Here is a 22,309-nt window from a genome sequence, read left to right on the forward strand (position 1 = left end):
ATAGGCATGCCTGAAGCTACCTTTGAACGTGCACTATAGGTCAACTTCTCTTTTGTCCAGTCCTGCCTTCCTCATCTCCTTATGGCTCTATTTCTTCAGAGTATTTCCCCACAAAGTTAACACACATGTCTTAGGTCTGTATCGATGGGATGCAGATATTTGAGTACAGGAGCTATATTGGTTAAGTGTTCTGAGCAGCAATATATTTTTTTAAAAAAATAAATTTATTTATTTTATTTATGTTGGGCTGTGTTGGGTCTTCGTTGCTGAGCGCAGGCTTTCTCTAGTTGCGGTGAGCGGGGGCTACTCTTCATTGCGGTGCGTGGGCTTCTCATTGCATTGTCTTCTCTTGTTGTGGAGCATGGGCTCTAGGCACACGTGCTTCAGTAGGTGTGGCACGCGGGCTCAGTAGTTGTGGCTCTCGGGCTCTAGAGTGCAGGCTTAGTAGTTGTGGCACACGGGCTTAGTTGCTCCGCAGCATGTGGGATCTTCCCGGACCAGGGCTCGAACCCGTGTCCCCTGCATTGGCAGGTGGGTTCTTAACCACTGCACCATCAGGGAAGGCCTGAGCAGCAATATCTTTAAGGGAGTAAGAGTGACGGAAAGAGCTGAACTGTGATGCAGCTGCCCCTGAAGATTTACCCAGTCCCACAGGGAGTTCAGAGCAGAGGTAGCCTTTCATAGTTGACCTCAACTGAAGCAAGGGATCTGGGCCTTTGTCCCTGGATCCACATGGAATTGCCATTATTGAATGCAGGCTGCTGCTGACAAGGGCCCAGAAGTTTGGGTGAGGCATACTTTTTTTTCCTTTCCCAGAAAGGGAGCATCCTTGGAAGGGACTCCCTTTGGAACCACCAGCAGGCACTGATCTCGGCAACTGAGGGAATGAGCGTCTCAGTCCTGAAGGGAGGACCAGGGAGCACACCCCCGCCTCCACAGAACAGCTGATCTGTTCGTCTCATGTTCTGTTCCCTGATGCCAGGAGCGCTCTTAGGAAACAGACTCTAAAATGTGATTTTGGACCTGCCTGCCTGGCAATGGGGTCCTTGTCACTTGAAGCACGTGGTGCATGGATAATTATTGCTGGGCTGTAGCAGTCTAACGCTTTAAATTTTCAAAATGTAAGCCAAGAGGGAAGAAGAGTGAAAGGAGGTCTGCTGGCTGATGCAGTATAGCCGGTGTAAGGGAAATGATAAGTGTAAGAATTGGGGAACTTGGTAGCTGTTGCTAAGCACCAACGATTTGTTCAAAGAGATAATATCAGACCTAAGGGGGTTAATTACTAATTCAGGCAAAATATGAAAGCCAATGGATCTTCTTGATATGATTGTCCTATAGCTAGAGGGCAAATAGAGCAGAGAACCAGGCTCAGGATTTAATTTTAAAAGTAATAAAGCTTCAGAGAAAGTTCCCAGTCCTGCCAGGTTTCATATGCCAGTGTGAGGGTCCAAATAAGGAATCAGTGAGATTCTGAGACTTGAGATTGAAGTTATCCGAGTAGACACAATTCATAACCTTGAACACCCACATTCCCTTAAACCTGCTGGGTCTGCAAAAGTAGCCACTCACTTTTAATAAAAGTTAGTCTCTTATTCTAGAAATGACTAAGCTTAGTGAGGAAGACATGTCAAAAGCAAAGATAGGCCAAAAAAAAAAAAAAAGCTAAAAGCTAGGCTTCTTGGGCCAAACAGTTAGCCAAGTTGTGAAAGCAAAGGAAAAGTTCTCGAAGGAAATCAAAAGTGCTATTCCAGTGAACACACGAGTAATAGGAAAATGAAACAGCCTTATTGCTGATGTGGAGAAAGTTTCAGTGGTCTGGATAGAAGATCAAACCAGCAAAACATTTCCTTAAGCCAAAGCCTAATCCAGAGCAAGTCCCTAAGTCTGTTCAGTTCTGTGAAGGCTGAGAGAGATGAGGAAGCTGCAGAAAAAAAGTTTGAAGCTAGCAGAGGTTGGTTCACAAGGTTTAAGGAAAGGAGCTGTCTCCATAACTTAAAAGTACAAAGTATGGCAGCAAGTGCTGATGTAGAAGCTGCAGCAAATTATTCAGAAGAAGATTCAGCAAATTATTGGAAGAAGTTGCCATCTAGGTCTTTCATAGTTAGAGAGGAGAAGTCAATGCCTGCCTTCAAAGCTTCAAACCTCCAACTTAGGAAATGTAAATGGTATATGTTTCAATCACTGATCAAGAAGGCTGCTTCATGGGAAGAGAGTTACCATGTTTAAGAAAAGTTCCTAGAAGGCTTCCTCTCTTTCACTTCCCACATCCAACAGAATAAAAACTCAAATCCATGGTATTCAGCTGAGCTCCTTCCGACTCCTTATCATTAAAATGGGGCAATACTCGCTTGACCTCAGACTGCAACTACCACGGCCAAGGCAGCCTCCCCACTGAGGCTCTGCCCCAGAACTGGGTGCTCTTTCTTTTACTGACCAGGGTGACACAACACAAGGAAAACATCAGATTCTCCTTTAATCTCTCCCTCCTGAAGGTCAGATCAAAGCTACCTGCTGTTCACTTCCTTACTTTGAAATCTGCTCTGATTCAATTTCTCTCTCCAGTGTCAAAGGAGCCCATAACAGTCCAAGTGCATCCTGGCCCTGGGTGCACCTCTGCAAGCCGTGAAGAGAAGGGTGAGGACGATTTGTATTCCTTTCACTTTTCTATGAGACTCCTACTCACCAGATCTTGGCAATGGTTTCCCCTGGAGGTGAGAAATGGCGAGGTAGTGAAAGGGTGTCCTCTCTTTCTCTAAGTAGAGAGTGAGGGTTGTTCCAGACACTTTCATCCTACAGTGACTCTTCGTGACTCCCCTCCATAGGGAGGCATTGCAAGGCTTCCCTTGATATTAAAAAAGAAGATAATGTGAAATTCCAATATTCCAGATCAGAATTTGAGGATAAGAGACACTATGGGTCTCATAAGCTGCAAGATAATGACACACAAACATTCAATTGGGTTACTTTAGGGTGAAAGGGATGGATATTTTAATGACAGTTTATAAATAATAAGCTCCTGGTCTTTGGCCCTAATATGGACCAAGTTCTGAAATATTCGTGACAGATGATCGCCTAGCAAATATCCATCAGGGACCATCACACTGGCACGCCTCATTCTAACAGTTCTTCTCTTACCATTTGGAGCTCTGAGCCTATTTTTAAAAATGCAGAAGCAAAATTAAAACTTCCTCTGGAAAACAGGTTAACAGAAATATGTATCTATGCACAAGACATGTATTCTAAAATATTCTAAACAATATTGTGACAGTGATGAAGACCATTATATTAGCATTTTCTGTCCTTTGTCTTCAGAAGTATGTGAGAGCAAAATGTATCTACAATTGCTCTTCACATTTTGTTATTCTGGTTTGAGACTTTCCGTAATTATTCTGGAAAGTATTCAAGTAAATATTTAAGTTGATTATTCTTATCTCATTTGTACATTAGTTTTAAAAAGCAGCTGGCTGCCAAGTCAATAGTTCTGGTGGGTTCATCTTGAGGAACAGGGCATTCCAGGCAGCATATTATAAACACTAATGAAGTAACTCCAAACAATAAGCTGTAATAGAAACAATCTGAATTATCCACTAATAGAAGACCTTACAGAAACCAACCTCCTTTGGAAAATTAACCTGTTTGTGAGAAATCATTGCTTTAATAACAGATAAAAATTATATTTATAGACTATCTCTTTATTTATTTATTTATTTATTTATTTATTTATTTATTTTATTTATGGCTGTGTTGGGTCTTCGTTTCTGTGCGAGGGCTTTCTCTAGTTGTGGCAAGTGGGGGCCACTCTTCATCGCGGTGCGCGGGCCTCTCACTGTCGCGGCCTCTCTTGTTGCGGAGCACAGGCTCCAGACGCGCAGGCTCAGTAATTGTGGCGCACGGGCCTAGTTGCTCCGCGGCATGTGGGATCTTCCCAGACCAGGGCTCGAACCCATGTCCCCTGCATTGGCAGACAGATTCTCAACCACTGCGCCACCAGGGAAGGGAAGCCCTCTATAGACTATCTCTTTAAGATACAGAATACTAAGGGGGAAAAATGACACAGCATCCTTCTTTCAAAGAGTTTATAGCATAGCAACGGAATAAATAATCTAGTAGCACTTAAATATGTGGTGAGAACTTCAGTCAAGGGACAATTTTAGGTATTAAGAAAGTTAGGTTTTGAAATCATGTTGATTTTAAGTGTTAAAGCTGTTTTTATTCCAGAATAGCACAGTTACTACGAACTGTCAATCACTTGGAGAAAGAAAAAAAAAAAAGAGGTGTTTTTCCTTATTTTAAGGCCCCCATTTTCATTACCAGTACTTAGATTAGCCAAGCATATTAATGACGCACAAATTCCTTGAAATACTACTTTTCATGTGACAGATGTCACACATTAGCTAATAGAAATTAACTACTTCAAGAACTCATCAGTCTCTTTAGTTGACGCATCTTCTCAGCCGTGCCTCCTAAAGCCTGGGGCTCCAAAGGCTTTTCTACTCTGGGCCCTTGTCTCACCTACGATAATGACTTCGGTTACCATCTATATGGTCCTGTTTCCCAAATTTACTATCTCCAGGCCAGACATTGGTCTTGGACTTCAGTGCTAGGCATTTATCTCCTTCTCAAACTTGCTGTGTCCCAAACTGAGCTAGCCATCTTCCTTAATGAACCTTCTCCTTTTTCCCGTGTTCCTTGTCACTCTCTTCTACCACAGTGACTGATCAAAAAGCCTTTTTTCTCCTCCTCCCTTATTCTTACTTCACATTGCAAAAAATAATCAAGATTTATTAATTTACTTTCTAAATCTTCTTTTTCGCATAATAGCTTTATCGATATACAATTCACATACCATACAATTCATCCACTTAAAGTGTGCAGCTCAAATTTTTTTAGTATATTCACAAAATTGTGCCACCATCACCACAATTTTAGAATGTTTTCATCAATCCAAACAGAAACCTCTTACCCATTAGCAGTCAATCCCTATTTCTCCCCAACTCCCCAGCACTAGGCAACCACTATTCTACTTGCTGGTTCTATAAATTTTCCTTTTCTGGACATTTTATTTTTAAAAATTTATTTATTTTTTGGCTGCGTTTGGTCTTCATTGCTGCATGCGGGCTTTCTGTAGTTGTAGTTTGCGGGCTTCTCACTGAGGTGGCTTCTCTTGTTGAGGAGCATGGGCTCTAGGCGCGCAGCCTTCAGTAGTTGCGGCACGTGGGCTCAGTAGTTGTGGCTCACGGGCTCTAGAGCGCAGGCTCAGTAGTTGTGGCGCACGAGCTTAGTCGCTCCGCAGCATGTGGGATCTTCCTGGACCAGGGCTCGAACCCGTGTCCCCTGCATTAGCAGGCAGATTCTTAACCACTGCACCACCAGGGAAGTCCTGGCTATTTTATATAAATGGAATAACACAATATGCATTTTTGGTGACCGATTTCCTTCACATAGCCTAATGTTTTCCAAGTTCATCCATGTTGTAGCATGCATCAATACTTCATCCTTCTTACTGCCAAATAATATTCAGTTATGTGGATATTTATGCATTCATAAGTTGCTGGACATTTGGACTGTTTCCACTTTTTGACTATTATAAATAATGCCCTAATAAACATGCTTGTATCAATATAAGTTTTTGAACATATGTTTTAATTTCTCTTGGGTACATACCTAGGAGTGAAATTGCTGGGTCATAAAATATTCTATTTTTAACCTTTTGAGGAACTGCCAGACTGTTTTCCAAGTAGCTTCATCATGATATGCTTCTACCAGTCATGGATGAGGGCTTATTTTCTCTACATTCTCACCAACACTGGTGATTATCTGTCTTTTTTCTTATAGCCATCCTAGAAGGTGCAAAGTGGTAGCTCATTGTGGTTTTGATTTGCCTTTTTCTGATGGTTAATGATGTTGAGCATGTTTTCATGGGCTTATTGGTCATTTGTACATCTTCCCTAGAGAAATGTGTATTCAGATACTTCGACCATTTTTAAACTGAGTTATTTGAATGTTTATTGTTAATTTGTAAGCATCCTCTATATATTCTAGTTATAAGTTTCTTATAATGTATATGATTTGCAAATATTGTCTCCCATTCTGAGTTGAATTTTCACTTTCTTTTTTCTTTTTTTAAAAATTTATTTATTTTATTTATTTTTGGCTGCATTGGGTCTTCGTTGCTGCATGCAGGCTTTCTCAATTTGCGGCGAGCAGGGACTACTCTTCGTTGCGGTGTGCGGGCTTCTCATTTTGGTGGCTTCTCTTGTTGCTGAGCATGGGCTCTAGGCCTTCGGGCTTCAGCAGCTGTGGCTCGCCAGCTCTAGAGTGCAGGCTTAGTAGTTGTGGCGCATGGGCTTAGTTGTTCCGCAGCATGTGGGATCTTCCCGGACCAGGTCTTTAACCCATGTCCACTGCATTGGCAGGCGGATTCTTAACCACTGCGCCACCAGGGAAGCCCTTCACTTTCTTGATGGTAGTCTTTGAAGTACAAAAGTTTTTAATTTTGATAAATTTTGATTTATCTGTTTTATTCTTTTGTTGCCTGTACTCTTGGTAGCATAGCTAAGAAAACTTTGCCTAACCCAAAGTCACAAAGATTTACTATATTTTTTTTCTAGGATTTTTATAGTCTTCTCTCTTACATTCAAGTCTTTAATCTATTTTGAGTTAATTTTTGTATATGGCGTGACTTCTAAATAATTTTTAAATTTATCTCCTCCTCTCCAAGCAAACGGCCACTCCCATTGTCTAAGCCAACGACATACCTTGCATTGATGGCCACCTGAATCCTTTCATGTTGCCCTCTATTTTCAATCTGAGGCATCTCCATTCAACATTCGGAAATAAGGAGTCTTTCTAAAATACACACCTAACCATGTCACTCTCATTTGAGGAGTACATTTTTAATGATGCAGAATATATCTCATGCTTTAGCCTTAGAGACACAAAGTTGAAAAGAGAAGAACTCTGTAATCAAATAGTCTCATTTATCTGATGGTTTGTTGTGTGCCTATCCAACCAATTTATTTTAAATCTGATGTGTGAATGTTCTCCAAGATTTCAGAGTAACAAAGTGAAATTCCTACCCCAAACTATAAGAAAGTTGAAAAGAATGTTTTTTCCTCATGTGTTTTGTTATTGTTGTTGTTTGTACGGAAGAATTCTTTTCAGAAAATTCATAGGTATATACATACCACACAATACACACACAGATACGTATGAATACAGAATATAACAAACTTAGGAATGTTTTTCTTTATTTAATAATGAGAGACATTTTTTGCCTTTAGAATCAAACAACAACAACTCTGAGTCCATGCGTCGAGTATTTGGTCTTATACATAATGGACCATAAATTCATTTCTAAGTGAATTAATCAAATGTGAGCCTGGTAAAATAATATAATAAAGTAGAACAAAATAAGTTATTGGAAGTGCTAAATTTTGTGGAATAATTAAAATGTTCAATTAAAGAATGAGTACAGGGCTTCCCTGGTGGCGCAGTGGTTGAGAATCTGCCTGCCAATGCAGGGGACACGGGTTCGAGCCCTGGTCTGGGAAGATCCCACATGCCGCGGAGCAACTGGGCCCGTGAGCCACAATTACTGAGCCTGCGCGTCTGGAGCCTGTGCTCCGCAACAAGAGAGGCCGCGACAGTGAGAGGCCCGCGCACCGCGATGAAGAGTGGCCCCCGCTTGCCGCAACTAGAGAAAGCCCTCGCACGGAAACGAAGACCCAACACAGCCAAAAATAAATAAATAAATATTTTTAAAAAAAAAAAAAAAAAAAAAAGAATGAGTACAAATTGAGCCAATATGTATATATTCAATATTACCTGGTAAAACTTTGAAAGATAAATTTGTGAAGTCAAAAAAAATTATTGATCTATAGGTATTATAACTTCTTTTGTGTGTCTTTAGCCATGGACTAAAATACAATTTTAGACTGTAGTTGTATCCTATTAAAGATTATATTACCTAATCCATGAATAAACTGAAATATTCTATTTTCATAGCACTTAAATCTTGGTTCTTATCCAAGAAATGCTGACAGGATTTACATGATGACCTGATACAGAGAACATTCTTACGGTATTCATAGAGATGCTTAAGAAGCTAGGAAAGGGGAGAGAGAGAAAGATTTTAAAAATCTACTGGAACAAACATCGCATTATGAACAATATGCAGTTTCTCCTGGGAACTTATCTGTGAGACAGAAGCCTGTTCATTATGGCCTGAAAGCAACAATGAAAATGTACAGGTTGTGGGACCAATGACACATGCATGAATGGCCAGAGTGTTAGTGAGATCTGACCCAGAATGATCTTGTATATGGGTCTCCCTTTTTCCGAAGAAAACCCTGTGAGGCTTACAGCTGACGTGTTACTAAATTCATGTTTATGTGCATATTGACCATTTATTACATATGAGTTATCTTGCAAAATAACAGAAATGGCAGAACTCTCTTGACTAGTGCTTATAGCCAGGGAATCGAAAGTCAGAAGTTCGCGCTCACGTCTGACAATGGCTTTTCGTATAATAGTAGGCAATGTTCTTGACTTCTGTATCTAGGCTTAACATACTTTTGACTGTGTGCTCTTTATGCTTTCATGGTTTCTAATTTCAGAAAAATAAAGTTCATTCATTTAAGGAATCAACATTTATTAAGCACTAGCTATGTAGAAGACCCAGACCCCCTAATCTGGGGCATACATTCTGGAAAGTACATCTTAAGATTTTAATAGTCAGGCATTTTGAGGGAAACTTTGGAATGTTAGTAATTCAAATTTGGGAAAGCCCGTGAATGGATGACGGGTTGGCAAGAGCATCTCTCTAGCTGTTTCTTTGAGGTTCCTGAATTCCACTAATGCTTGTATGAGATTATGCAAAGCTGAGTTTGCAGCACTTGAGACTTGAAGATTTATAGCAGGGTGTGGCAAATAACTCAGTCCCATCCTTCCTAACTCTGACAATCCCAACATGCTCAATAAAATCTCTGGCATTGCCTCCAAGGATTGTGGGGTCAGTGACACAGGACATGTAGTGGGTCTAATTCCATCCTTACCATTCAAACACTGCACGATCTCAGACAAGTCAGTTTGTCTCATGGTTTCTCATCTGTAAAACAGACATCATCATAATTATCTCACATGTCATGGTAAGAATTACATAAAATAACCACTGACATTTAAAAGGTTCAATAAACATTAGCTCCTTTGAAACTTTCTGTGACCAGAAACCCTCCAAGATGCAAATGCTGCAAATAATTCACTTACATGGAAATTACATTTTGTGGGGTCAGCTCAGATATCTTATAGTTGAAAAAGCTGTGGAGTTCTAAATGGTAGAAGAATCTGAGCTGGGAATCCTTGGCTCTTCTCCGGGTGAACTGGTGACTTTAGTGAACTAATTCAGCATCCTTGGGCCTCGTTGAAGGCCTTGGGAATAAGGACATCAACACTGTTCTTGTGCCTTTTATATGGTTACTGGGTGAGCCAAATAAATTGTGGACATGGTTCTGAAAAAAATGTGTTATTCATCTGTCAGGTTTTCTTATACTCTCTTGGTCTCAGCAAAAATTAGGAAAGGCAGAGAGTGAAGCATTGAATTGAATGCATTCTTTTCCCCAAGAACACATTTTCAAATTCACGTTACGGAGAAATGAGTTCAATATGTCCACCTCCAACTGACACAGAAACAATAATTACTTTGGACATAAAATACCAGACTAGTCCTGCATGTAACATCAGCCAGAACCTTCGGACTGAAAGCTTCCTGTAAGAGTGACCAAATGCTGCATCTTATTTTAAAGCTAAATAATAATAATGATGATGATGAGAAGAAGAAGAAGAAGAAGAAGGGGAAGGGGGGGAAAGAGGATGGGGGAAGGGTAGGAGGGGACGAGGGAGGAAGAAGTCATGTGACTTATGAAGTGTTAATTAATAATAGTAAAATAAGGATCTGATGAAGTAATTGGAAGAAGTCAGTCACATATATTTCCACCACACCCATGACATTTCAAATGAGGTGTTTAACCTTATGAAACCTCCCCTTGTTAATCTGGGGTCTCCATGCATGCAATTCAGAATTTTTAAAGTCAGCTAGAGCAGTGTTTTCCACAATCAACTACTAAGAGTATGTTCTGTTCTCCTTTTCCAGAAAAAACACCCCAGAGGATTTTACTCTACAGCTATTTCTGCAAGAATGAAAAGAAAGCAGGCTTTGAGCTGGAGCTCCTCTGTGGGCAGCCTCGGGGCCTTGGCGGGAGAGGAAGCTGCAGCCCCAGAGGGATGCCAACAGCTGCTGTGGAAGTAGGTTCTCTCCCAATTTAAAGGAATGCAAGGGCACTACATAATATTGAGGGAAAACAAACAGAAAGAAAGAAAAAGTTAAAAATCCCTCCAATCCCATGGAAAAAATCAAATTTAAAATTATATTCTAACGTTATGCATCTACATTCATAAAGAAAAAAGTTTTCTAAAATTCCTTTTTGAGGTATAGTTAACTTACAATATTATATTAGTTTCAGGTATACAACAGTGATTCCATATTTTTATCAACTATACTCGACAGAAGGTTACTCTAAAATTTTGGCTACATTCCTGGTGCTGTACATAACATCCTTGTAACTTTCTTTCTTTATTTTATACCTAGTACTTCATACCTCTCAATCCCCTTCACCTGTTTTGCCCTTCCCCTCTGGTAACCACCAGTTTGTTCCCTGTATCTGTGAGTCTGTTTCTGTTTTGTTACATTCATTCGTTTTATTTTCTAGAACCACATATAAGTGAAAGCATACAATATTTATCTTTCTCTGTCTGACTTATTTCACTAAGTATAAAACCCTCCAGTTCCATCCATGGTGTCAAAAATGGCAAGATTTCATTCTTTTTTATGGCTGAGTAGTATTCCACTGACAACCAGGTATCTTCTTTCTCAAAGTGTAGATTTGTTTTTCTAAAATTTGGTGTATATGGAATGATATGGGATGTCATCCTTTGTGTTTGGCTCATTTCACTCAGCATAATTATTCTGAGATCTGTTCAACTTGTCACATGAGAATTCTCTTTGGCGCTGACAGTGTCCCATTGCACAGACACCATTCACTTGTTGATGGACACTTGGGTTGTTTCCAGTTTGGGGCTATGAGAAATAAAGCCTCTATCAACTTCCCTGCACAAGTTTCTAAAAAGTTTATGTTTAGACATAAACCTTTATGTTTTGGTCACTGCCTGTTTCTTCCCATCTTTTATTCTTCTCTCCCCAGTACACTACAGATGTGCAAATGCAAAACTTCTCTCCCTAACCCTTAGCCAGGCCAGAACCTTCTTCATTTGTCAAACTCAGGCACCCTTTTACCCTAGAAGCCTGTTGTTGCGCCTTCACTTCTACTCTACGCTTTCTATGGCATAAAACGCTTCACTTCTCTGAAGACTTAACTTCTCTTATAGGACCCCGATTCCCCCACCATATTTATTGAAATTTTCTACCACTATGTTCACTTGCCACATGAGACTATAAACTCTTATATGTCAGGGTCAAGGTCTATTTCACCCTAACTCTCTAAGTCCTAGAAAATAAATGTTCAGTTGACTGGGTATTATACATGCAATGATAAGTACAATTATATACTTAAAGTATTTATACACCCTGAATCACTTTTATAGATGGTTCCTTTGTAAAAATATAATCTTTAATATTTTAAAGCACTCACCACTGCCTGCAGGTTTCCAAACTAATTTATTCATGTTTCACACTCACAAGTGAAAATTGCATTTTAAAATATGTCATAGTCCGCAATTCTGCAGGAATGTTTATGTTCCTATTTGTTCTAAGTGTTAGCATTAGATACAACTTGTATAACTCCTGTGTGTCTCCTGAAAGACGAGAATCCGTAAGCTAGCAGGCCACCTGGCTGCCTGTCTCTGCAATTCTGGATCAGGCATTTTACCTTCTTTTATTTTTGAAGCTATCTTCCTCCAAAGGAATATCAAGAAATTAAATTTCTGAGAAGTAGTCAAAGTAAAACCCCTATTTGGTGATGGATGTTTTCTGAAACACTTTGTAGCTATGCTGTGCTGACAACTCTATGTGAATTTTTCCCACCTGCTCCTAAAAAGCGCTCCAAGTCCCGGCCCCATCCAACCACTGAACTACTCAAGCTCATGGTTGTCTGCTGATGCACATAAAGTATGGTCTTTAACCAAGTGTGCGTTATTTGCCTCGTAGAACTGGGCTAAATTAATATTTTTGTAGTTTAATTTATATTCAATATATTTACTCCAGATAAACAGATGTATTATAGCATATTTTGTATTATCATGTTTAAATCTTTCCATCACAACTTCATAACTTACCTCTTAAAACAAGTTTTAAGAGGTTATAGAGTATGTCCAGGCCTACACATTCTGGACTCAGATACTGATTTTCTGGCTCTAAACTCTATGTCCTAGTGCTGTCCCAGCTCTCCTCCTGCCAGTGTAGGCTTACCAAACCATTAAAGATGTTGCAGTACATTTTTCTTTAGAGATTTTGAAACTTTAAAAAATTTCATTGGTTCATTGGCCATTATTTGGATAATGTCTCATGGGTGAAATTGATTTTTGGTTCCTTCGTGAAAAAGATGATGGCATTGAAGAGATGATGGTTATTTAACCCCCAAATCCTGGGATTCAGACTGATTTTATCTAAGCGAGGGGCTGGTTGCAGAGGTGGAATCTAAGACCGCACAAGCAGCAATCAACAAAACCATGACACGGCTCCAGCTCCGGCTGGTAACAGCATGCAGGATGTGACCTAAAGATGCAAAGAGGAAATCCAGTGAATCATATTGTTCAAACGGTATGAGATTTTTTTGTAAATCAAAAAACTAAGTTGCTTGCTTTCTTAACTTCCATCAATTGTAAATGTTTCACTGAGAGTTTCCAGGACGCTTGGAAAGGAAATTGGACCTGAACAATGGGTGGCCAGGGCATTATCTCTCATACCCAACATACTGATAAAAAGGAATAAACCAAACATTTTCTCTCTCCACTCACTCCTTCTTCAGTTTGCCCCTCACACTGTTATTTCCTTCTCAGCTAAATATCCAAGTTAAAAAGGCTCTTCCTCCCTAAATCACATTACATGACACATATAGACTGTTCTCCCCCAGAAGTATAAGCTTGCTTTCAGAGGTTTCTTATCCTTAAATTATGAGTCATCTAGATGGTTTTAAGCTGTGTGGAAGTTTGTACTGATTTTTTTCAATTTCCATGAGTAATTTCAGTCAGTATTAATAAGAACAAGAAAGATGCCTTGAGCGTCTACCCAGCTAGGTTGTCTCTGTGCATAAAAATTTCAGAAATCCATTCAATTTACTCCAGTTAAATACCCTGGCCTGGACTTGTACTTGCAGGTATGGTAGAGTGTCCAGACCAGACCAGTGCTCCCACTGAGAACAAGTAGGGAAGGTAGAGATTGTAAATTTTCTACTTGAAGGGTCTGGAGAATGGACAGTCAGGGCTAGGACACCCCACCACCACACACCCGAGAAGCTTTCAGAGGTGGACCGAAAACCCCCAGGTGTCTCCGGGGTTGTTAGCTGACTCTGGGTTTAGGCCCAGAGGACACACACACCAGCACAGCTTTTGGTAACCCTGTGGATCTAGGCGACAAAGTTGGAGACTTGAGGGGTCTCAGACACGTGTTTGACTTCTGCCTTGAAACATTGAAGGCTGAAGCAGAAATGGTGACTGAAGAGTGAAGTCCTAATAGCTCTAGGATGTAAGTCTCACCATGCTTAGGAGACAAAGGCCTTCGGGGAGCCCTCTACCAACAGTGAGTGAGAGATGAGACCCCTTCCTGAAGGCGTGAATCACAAGCGAACATCTCCAGTTGCTTTTTCCTGGGGGTTTGCCAGGGACACTGTTTGGGGGAGTTAAAAATTAGCAGAGCCTTGGTGCTTGTGCAGAGCTGGAATGACAAAATTAGAGGTTTGTGGAGCTTTAAAATCATAGCAAATCTCCCCTTGAAGAGATCTGCTACATTCTGAAGCTGTTCAGGGAAGCAGCTTAGAGACCTAAGAAGAAAACCTCCGAGAAGCAAAGCAGAAACTCCTGCAGTTTCTAGGTACTGAAGAGACAAAGGCAAATAAAAGTCCTCCAGATCCATGCTCTTGGTGACAGGGACAAGCCAGAGGTAAATGCACTTTTACTAAAACTTAAACCCAGCCTTGAGCCAGATAAATTCATGATCGGATTAAGATAATGAACCTTCAATCTCTGACTATTAGAGTCAAGTGTTGACCCCCTCTGGTGGAGGATAAGATAATCTGAGGCTTCTAGAATGTCTTGTACACAATGCCTAGCATACAATTAAAGTTCACTGGGTCTATTAAGTGTATCGGTTCTCCACTGACACAATAATGCTATGTAACAAATGGCTGTTCAACTTTACATCCATACAACGTTTACCTGGGCCACAATTCTAGAGTCAGTGAGTTAGACTGACCTCAGATGAGCAGGTCTTGGAGTCTCTCCTGACTGGAAGTTGGCCAGGTGTAGTCTGATTTGGCTGGAATAATTTCGACGGTTTGGTCAAAATTACTGATGGAATAATTTCGATCCATGAGCCTCATCTTCCTCATGGCAAAGGCAGATGAGCAAGAGGGGCCCGAAGAAACAGACAGACACTTTTTCAGGCCTCCGTTGTGCCATTTTGCTAACGTGGCCAGAGCAGCACTGTAAACTCAAAAACTCAAAGTAAATACATGGACGCTAAAACTGAAAAAGAAAATACCTGTTATTAGCGACTCATTAAGAACCCACTGGGACCTAGAGATTACCATACTAAGTGAAGTAAGGCAGACAGAGAAAGACAAATATCATATGATATCGCTTATATGTGGAATCTAAATGAACTTATATACAAAACAGAAATAGACCCACAGACAGAAAACAAACTTGTTACCAAAGGGGAAAGGGGTGGGGAGGGATAAATTAGGAGTTTGGAATTAGCAGTTACACACTACTATATATAAAATAGATTAAAAAACAAGGACCTACTGTATAGCATGGGAAACTATACTCAATATTTTGTGATAACCTATAAGGGAAAAGAATCTTAAAAAAATAGCTATATATTGTATGTATAACTGAGTCACTTTGCTGTACACCTGAAACTAACACAACACTGTGAATCAACTATGCTAGCTCTTTGTAGCTAGTAAGTCCCCTCTTGGGCCTCAGCAGACCTGGCTTGGGGCACAGGCCAATGAAGGCAAAAGGAAGCTGTTCTCCTCTTCTTGTGAGGTTATTCTTAGGTTTTAAAAAAGATTTTCCCATTGTGTTGCTAAAGTTTTTTAAATGGCCTAGAGAGCTTTCCCAGGCTGTTTTCATTCGTTGGTAGCTGTCTGATTGTTGATCTTTGTAGGAGGACAGAGGCTGGGGTCTCCTTTGTTGCCATTTTAGTGATGTCACCCTGGTCAATATGCCTGAAGACATTTTTGAATTTCACAACTGGCATGGAGGGCACGCCACTGGTATCTAGTAGGTAGATGCCAAGAATTTTGCTAAACATCCTGCAGTGCGTAGGGCAGTCCCCACAACAAGTAATGAACCAGCTTGAAACATCGATATTGCCAACGCTGACAAGCCCTGATCTAAGCCCTTTCTTCCCTCTTCCTTTGCTGCCACCTGCCAGTCAATGTACTCGTCTCTCTCATAAAGCCCCACCAGGTGTACGCACGTGTGTGTTCAAAAGAGAGGACGGGCACATGCATATCTCTCGGTCAGTTTGTGAGTGTATCTATTTTGAGAGATTATTCTAGAAGGATCAAATTTAATCAAGTTTATTTCAGCATTTCATCATATATATTTTTGCATGAAGAGAGTAGTAACTGGAAACGTTTATTATTTAATGTTTGGATTGCTTCTAGAAATCATATAAATCCTATCGCCCGTTACCAAAGCTCACTAAAATATCTGGCCATGGCCCTGTCGTTTTTCTCATTTGTTTGTTATGAATTTTGTCAGAGCTTTGCATCACTCATTGGTAAATATATGTTGTTCTAGGTCAGTGTGTTCATTCAAGCCAATGTGAAAAGGAAGACACTTGCTCCAGTGAGAAAGATACTGTCGTCTGCAGTCCCTTCTGAGGTCAGGTGCCTCTGTGTCAAGTTAGTTACCTATAATTTTGACAAATATATTTTTCATAAATGGTAGCTACAAAGCATCCCCTAGTATTGTCTATAGAGAGGTTCATCCATTTGAAAACTGTCACCTAGCTCTGCTTTTTTTTTTTTTTAAAGGGAACGCTATTTATTTATTTATTTATTTTGGCTGTGTTGGGTCTTCGTTTTTTTTTTTTTTTTTTTTTTTAAACATCTTTATTGAAGTATAATTGCCTTACAATGCTGTGTTAGCTTCTGCTTTATAACAAAGTGAATCAGTTATACATATACAATATGTTCCCATTTCTCTTCCCTCTTGCATCTCCCTCCCTCCCACCCTCCCCATCCCACCCCTCTAGGTGGTCACAAAGCACCGAGCTGATCTCCCTGTGCTATGCGGCTGCTTCCCACTAGCTATCTATTTTACATTTGGTAGTGTATATATGTCCATGACACTCTCTTACCCTGTCACATCTCACCCCACCCCCTCCCCATATCCTCAAGTCCATTCTCTAGTAGGTCTGTGTCTTCATTCCCGTCTTGCCACTAGGTTCCTCATGGCCTTTTTTTTTTTTTTTCCTTAGATTCCGTATATATGTGTTAGCATACTGTATTTGTTTTTCTCTTTCTGACTTACTTCACTCTGTATGACAGACTCTAACTCCATCCACCTCATTACAAATACCTCCATTTCATTTCTTTTTATGGCTGAGTAATATTCCATTGTATATATGTGCCACATCTTCTTTATCCATTCATCTGTCGATGGACATTTAGGTTGCTTCCAGGTCCTGGCTATTGTAAATAGAGCTGCAATGAACATTGTGGTACATGACACTTTTTGACCTATGGTTTTGTCAGGGTATATGCCCAGTAGTGGGATTGCTGGGTCGTATGGTAGTTCTATTTGTAGTTTTTTAAGGAACCTCCATACTGTTCTCCATAGTGGCTGTATCAATTTACATTCCCACCAACAGTGCAAGAGTGTTCCTTTTCCTCCACACCCTCTCCAGCATTTATTGTTTCTAGATTTTTTGATGATGGCCATTCTGACCGGTGTGAGATGATATCTCATTGTAGTTTTGATTTGCATTTCTCTAATGATTAATGATGTTGAGCATTCTTTCATGTGTCTGTAGGCCATCTGTATATCTTCTTTGGAGAAATGTCTATTTAGGTCTTCTGCCCATTTTTGGATTGGGTTGTTCGTTTTTTTGTTATTGAGCTGCATGAGCTGCTTGTAAATCTTGGAGATTAATCCTTTGTCAGTTGCTTCATTTGCAAATATTTCTCCCATTCTGAGGGTTGTCTTTTGGTCTTGTTTATGGTTTCCTTTGCTGTGCAAAAGCTTTTAAGTTTCATTAGGTCCCATTTGTTTATTTGTGTTCTTATTTCCATTTCTCTGGGAGCTGGGTCAAAAAGAATCTTGCTGTGATGTATGTCATAGAGTGTTCTGCCTATGTTTTCCTCTAAGAGTTTGATAGTGTCTGGCCTTACACTTAGGTCTTTAATCCATTTGGAGTTTATTTTTGTGCATGGTGTCAGGGAGTGTTCTAATTTCATACTTTTACATGTACCTGTCCAATTTTCCCAGCACCACTTATTGAAGAGGCTGTCTTTTCTCCACTGTATATGCTTGCCTCCTTTATCAAAGATAAGGTGACCATATGTGTGTGGGTTTATCTCTGGGCTTTCTATCCTGTTCCATTGATCTATATTTCTGTTTTTGTGCCAGTACCAAACTGTCTTGATTACTGAAGCTTTGTAGTATAGTCTGAAGTCAGGGAGCCTGATTCCCCCAGCTCCATTTTTCGTTCTCAAGATTGCTTTGGCTATTCGGGGTCTTTTGTGTTTCCATACAAATTGTGAAATTTTTTGTTCTAGTTCTGTGAAAAATGCCAGTGGTAGTTTGATAGGGATTGCATTGAATCTGTAGATTGCTTTGGGTAGTAGAGTCATTTTCACAATGTTGATTCTTCCAATCCAGGAACATGGTATATCTCTCCATCTATTTGTATCATCTTTAATTTCTTTCATCAGTGTCTTATAATTTTCTGCATACAGGTCTTTTGTCTCCTTAGGTAGGTTTATTCCTAGATATCTTATTCTTTTTGTTGCAATGGTAAACGGGAGTGTTTTCTTAATTTCACTTTCAGATTTTTCGTCATTAGTGTATAGAAATGCAAGCGATTTCTGTGCATTAATTTTGTATACTGCTACTTTACCAAATTCATTGATTAGCTCTAGGAGTTTTCTGGTAGCATCTTTAGGATTCTCTATGTATAGTATCATGTCATCTGCAAATAGTGACAGCTTTACTTCTTCTTTTCCGATTTGGATTCCTTTTATTTCTTTGTCTTCTCTGATTGCTGTGGCTAACACTTCCAAAACTATGTTGAATAATAGTGGTGAGAGTGGGCAACCTTGTCTTGTTCCTGATCTTAGTGGAAATGGTTTCAGTTTTTCACCATTGAGGACAATGTTGGCTGTGGGTTTGTCATATATGGCCTTTATTATGTTGAGGAAAGTTCCCTCTATGCCTACTTTCTGCAGGGCTTTTATCATAAATGGGTGTTGAATTTTGTCGAAAGCTTTCTCTGCATCTATTGAGATGATCATATGGTTTTTCTCCTTCAATTTGTTAATATGGTGTATCACATTGATTGATTTGCGTATATTGAAGAATCCTTGCATTCCTGGGATAAACCCCACTTGATCATGGTGTATGATCCTTTTAATGTGCTGTTGGATTCTGTTTGCTAGTATTTTGTTGAGGATTTTTGCATCTATGTTCATCAGTGATATTGGCCTGTAGTTTTCTTTCTTTGTGACATCTTTGTCTGGTTTTGGTATCAGGGTGATGGTGGCCTCGTAGAATGAGTTTGGGAGTGTTCCTCCCTCTGCAATATTTTGGAAGAGTTTGAGAAGGATAGGTGTTAGCTCTTCTCTAAATGTTTGATAGAATTCACCTGTGAAGCCATCTGGTCCTGGGCTTTTGTTTGTTGGAAGGTTTTTAATCACAGTTTCAATTTCAGTGCTTGTGATTGGTCTGTTCATATTTTCTATTTCTTCCTGGTTCAGTCTCGGCAGTTTGTGCATTTCTAAGAATCTGTCCATTTCTTCCAGGTTGTCCATTTTATTGGCATAGAGTTGCTTGTAGTAATCTCTCATGATCTTTTGTATTTCTGCAGTGTCAGTGGTTATTTCTCCTTTTTCATTTCTAATTCTATTGATCTGAGTCTTCTCCCTTTTTCTCTTGATGAGTCTGGCTAATGGTTTATCAATTTTTTTTATCTTCTCAAAGAACCAGCTTTTAGTTTCATTGATTTTTGCTATTGTTTCCTTCATTTCTTTTTCATTTATTTCTGACCTGATCTTTATAATTTCTTTCCTTCTGCTGGCTTTGGGGTTTTTTTGTTCTTCTTTCTCTAATTGCTTTAGGTGCAAGGTTAGGTTGTTTATTCGAGATGTTTCCTGTTTCTTGAGGTAGGCTTGTATTGCTATAAACTTCCCTCTTAGCACTGCTTTTACTGCGTCCCATAGGTTTTGGGTCGTCGTATCTCCATTGTCATTTATTTCTAGGTATTTTTTGATTTCCCCTTTGATTTCTTCAGTAATCACTTCATTATTAAGTAATGTATTGTGTAGCCTCCATGTGTTTGTATTTTTTACAGATCTTTTCCTGTAATTGATATCTAGTCTCATAGCGTTGTGGTCGGAAAAGATACTTGATACGATTTCAATTTTCTTAAATTTACCAAGGCTTGATTGTGACCCAAGATATGATCTATCTTGGAGAATGTTCCATGAGCACTTGAGAAAAATGTGTATTCTGTTGTTTTTGGGTGGAATGTCCTATAAATATCAATTAAGTCCATCTTGTTTAATGTATCATTTAAAGCTTGTGTTTCCTTATTTATTTTCATTTTGGATGATCTGTCCATTGGTGAAAGTGGGGTGTTAAAGTCCCCTACTATGATTGTGTTGCTGTCGATTTCCCCTTTTATGGCTGTTAGTACTTGCCTTATGTATTGAGGTGCTCCTATGTTGGGTGCATAAATATTTACAATTGTTATACCTTCCTCTTGGATCGATCCCTTGATCATTATATAGTGTCCTTCTTTGTCTCTTGTAATAGTCTTTATTTTAAAGTCTATTTTGTCTGATATGAGAATTGCTACTCCAGCTTTCTTTTGATTTCCATTTGCATGGAATATCTTTTTCCATCCCCTCACTTTCAGTCTGTATGTGTCTCTAGGTCTGAAGTGGGTCTCTTGTAGACAGCATATATATGGGTCTTGTTTTTGTATCCATTCAGCCAGCCTGTGTCTTTTGGTGGGAGCATTTAATCCATTTACATTCAAGGTAATTATCGATATGTATGTTCCTATTCCCATTTTCTTAAATGTTTTGGGTTTGTTATTGTAGGTGTTTTCCTTCTCTTGTGTTTCTTGCCTAGAGAAGTTCCTTTAGCATTTGTTGTAAAGCTGGTTTGGTAGTGCTGAACTCTCTCAGCTTTTGCTTGTCTGTAAAGGTTTTAATTTCTCCATCACATTTGAATGAGATCCTTGCTGGGTAGAGTAATCTTGGTTGTAGGTTCTTCTCCTTCATCACTTTAAGTATATCCTGCCACTCCCTTCTGGCTTGCAGAGTTTCTGCTGAAAGATCAGATGTTAACCTTATGGGGATTCCCTTGTGTGTTATTTGTTTTTTTTCCCTTGCTGCCTTTAATATGTTTTCCTTATATTTAATTTTTGACAGTTTGATTAATATGTGTCTTGGCGTGTTTCTCCTTGGGTTTATCCTGTATGGGACTCTCTGTGCTTCCAGGACTTGATTAACTATTTCCTTTCCCATATTAGGGAAGTTTTCAACTATAATCTCTTCAAATATTTTCTCAGTCCCTTTCTTTTTCTCTTCTTCTTCTGGGACCCCTATAATTCGAATGTTGGTGCGTTTAATGTTGTCCCAGAGGTCTCTGAGACTGTCCTCAGTTCTTTTCATTCTTTTTTCTTTATCCTGCTCTGCAGTAGTTATTTCCACCATTTTATCTTCCAGGTCACTTATCCTTTCTTCTGCCTCAGTTATTCTGCTATTGATCCCATCTAGAGTATTTTTCATTTCATTTATTGTGTTTTTCATCATTGCTTGATTCCTCTTTAGTTCTTCTACGTCCTTGTTAAATGTTTCTTGCATTTTGTCTATTCTATTTCCAAGATTTTGGATCATCCTTACTATCATTATTCTGAATTCTTTTTCAGGTAGACTACCTATTTCCTCTTCATTTGTTAAGTCTAGTGTGTTTTGACCCTACTCCTTCATCTGCTGTGTGTTTTTCTGTCGTCTCATTTTGCTTATCTTACTGTGTTTGGGTTCTCCTTATCACAGGTTGCAGGTTTGTAGTTCCCGTTGTTTTTGGTATCTGTCCCCAGTGGCTAAGGTTGGTTCAGTGGGTTGTGTAGGCTTCCTGGTGGAGGGAACTAGTGCCTGAGCTCTGGTGGATGAGGCTGGATCTTGTCTTTCTGGTGGGCACGTCCACGTCTGGTGGTGTATTTTGGGGTGTCTGTGGCCTTATTATGATTTTAGGCAGCCTCTCTGCTAATGGATGGGGCTGTGTTCCTGTCTTGCTAGTTGTTTGGCATAGGGTGTTCAGCACTGTAGCTTGCTGGTCATTGAGTGATGCTGGGTCTTGATGTTGAGATGGAGATCTCTGAGAGATTTTTGCCGTTTGGTATTACGTGGAGCTGGGAGGTCTCTTGTGGACCAGTGTCCTGAAGTTGGCTCTCCCACCTCCGAGGTACGGCCCTGATGCCTGGCTGAAGCACCAAGAGCCTTTCGTCCACACGGCTCAGAGTAAAAGGGAGAAAAAATAGAAAGAAAGAAAGGAAGGAAGGAAGGAAAGGAAAGGAAAGGAAAGGAAAGAAGGAAGGAAGGAAGAAAGAAAGAAAGAAAGAAGCTATAATATAGTGAAGTAAAATAAAGCTATTATAAAGCAAAGCTATACAGACAAAATCTCCCCCAGAAGCATATGCATATACACTCACAAAAAAAAAAAAGGAAAAGGGGAAAAATTAATATATCCTGCTCCCAAAGTCCACCTCCTGAGTTTGGGATGATTCGTTGTCTATTCAGGTATTCAACAGATGCAGGCACATCAAGTTGTTTGT

This window comes from Balaenoptera musculus, chromosome 2 (genome assembly GCF_009873245.2).
Source record: "Balaenoptera musculus isolate JJ_BM4_2016_0621 chromosome 2, mBalMus1.pri.v3, whole genome shotgun sequence".
NCBI lineage: Eukaryota > Metazoa > Chordata > Mammalia > Artiodactyla > Balaenopteridae > Balaenoptera > Balaenoptera musculus.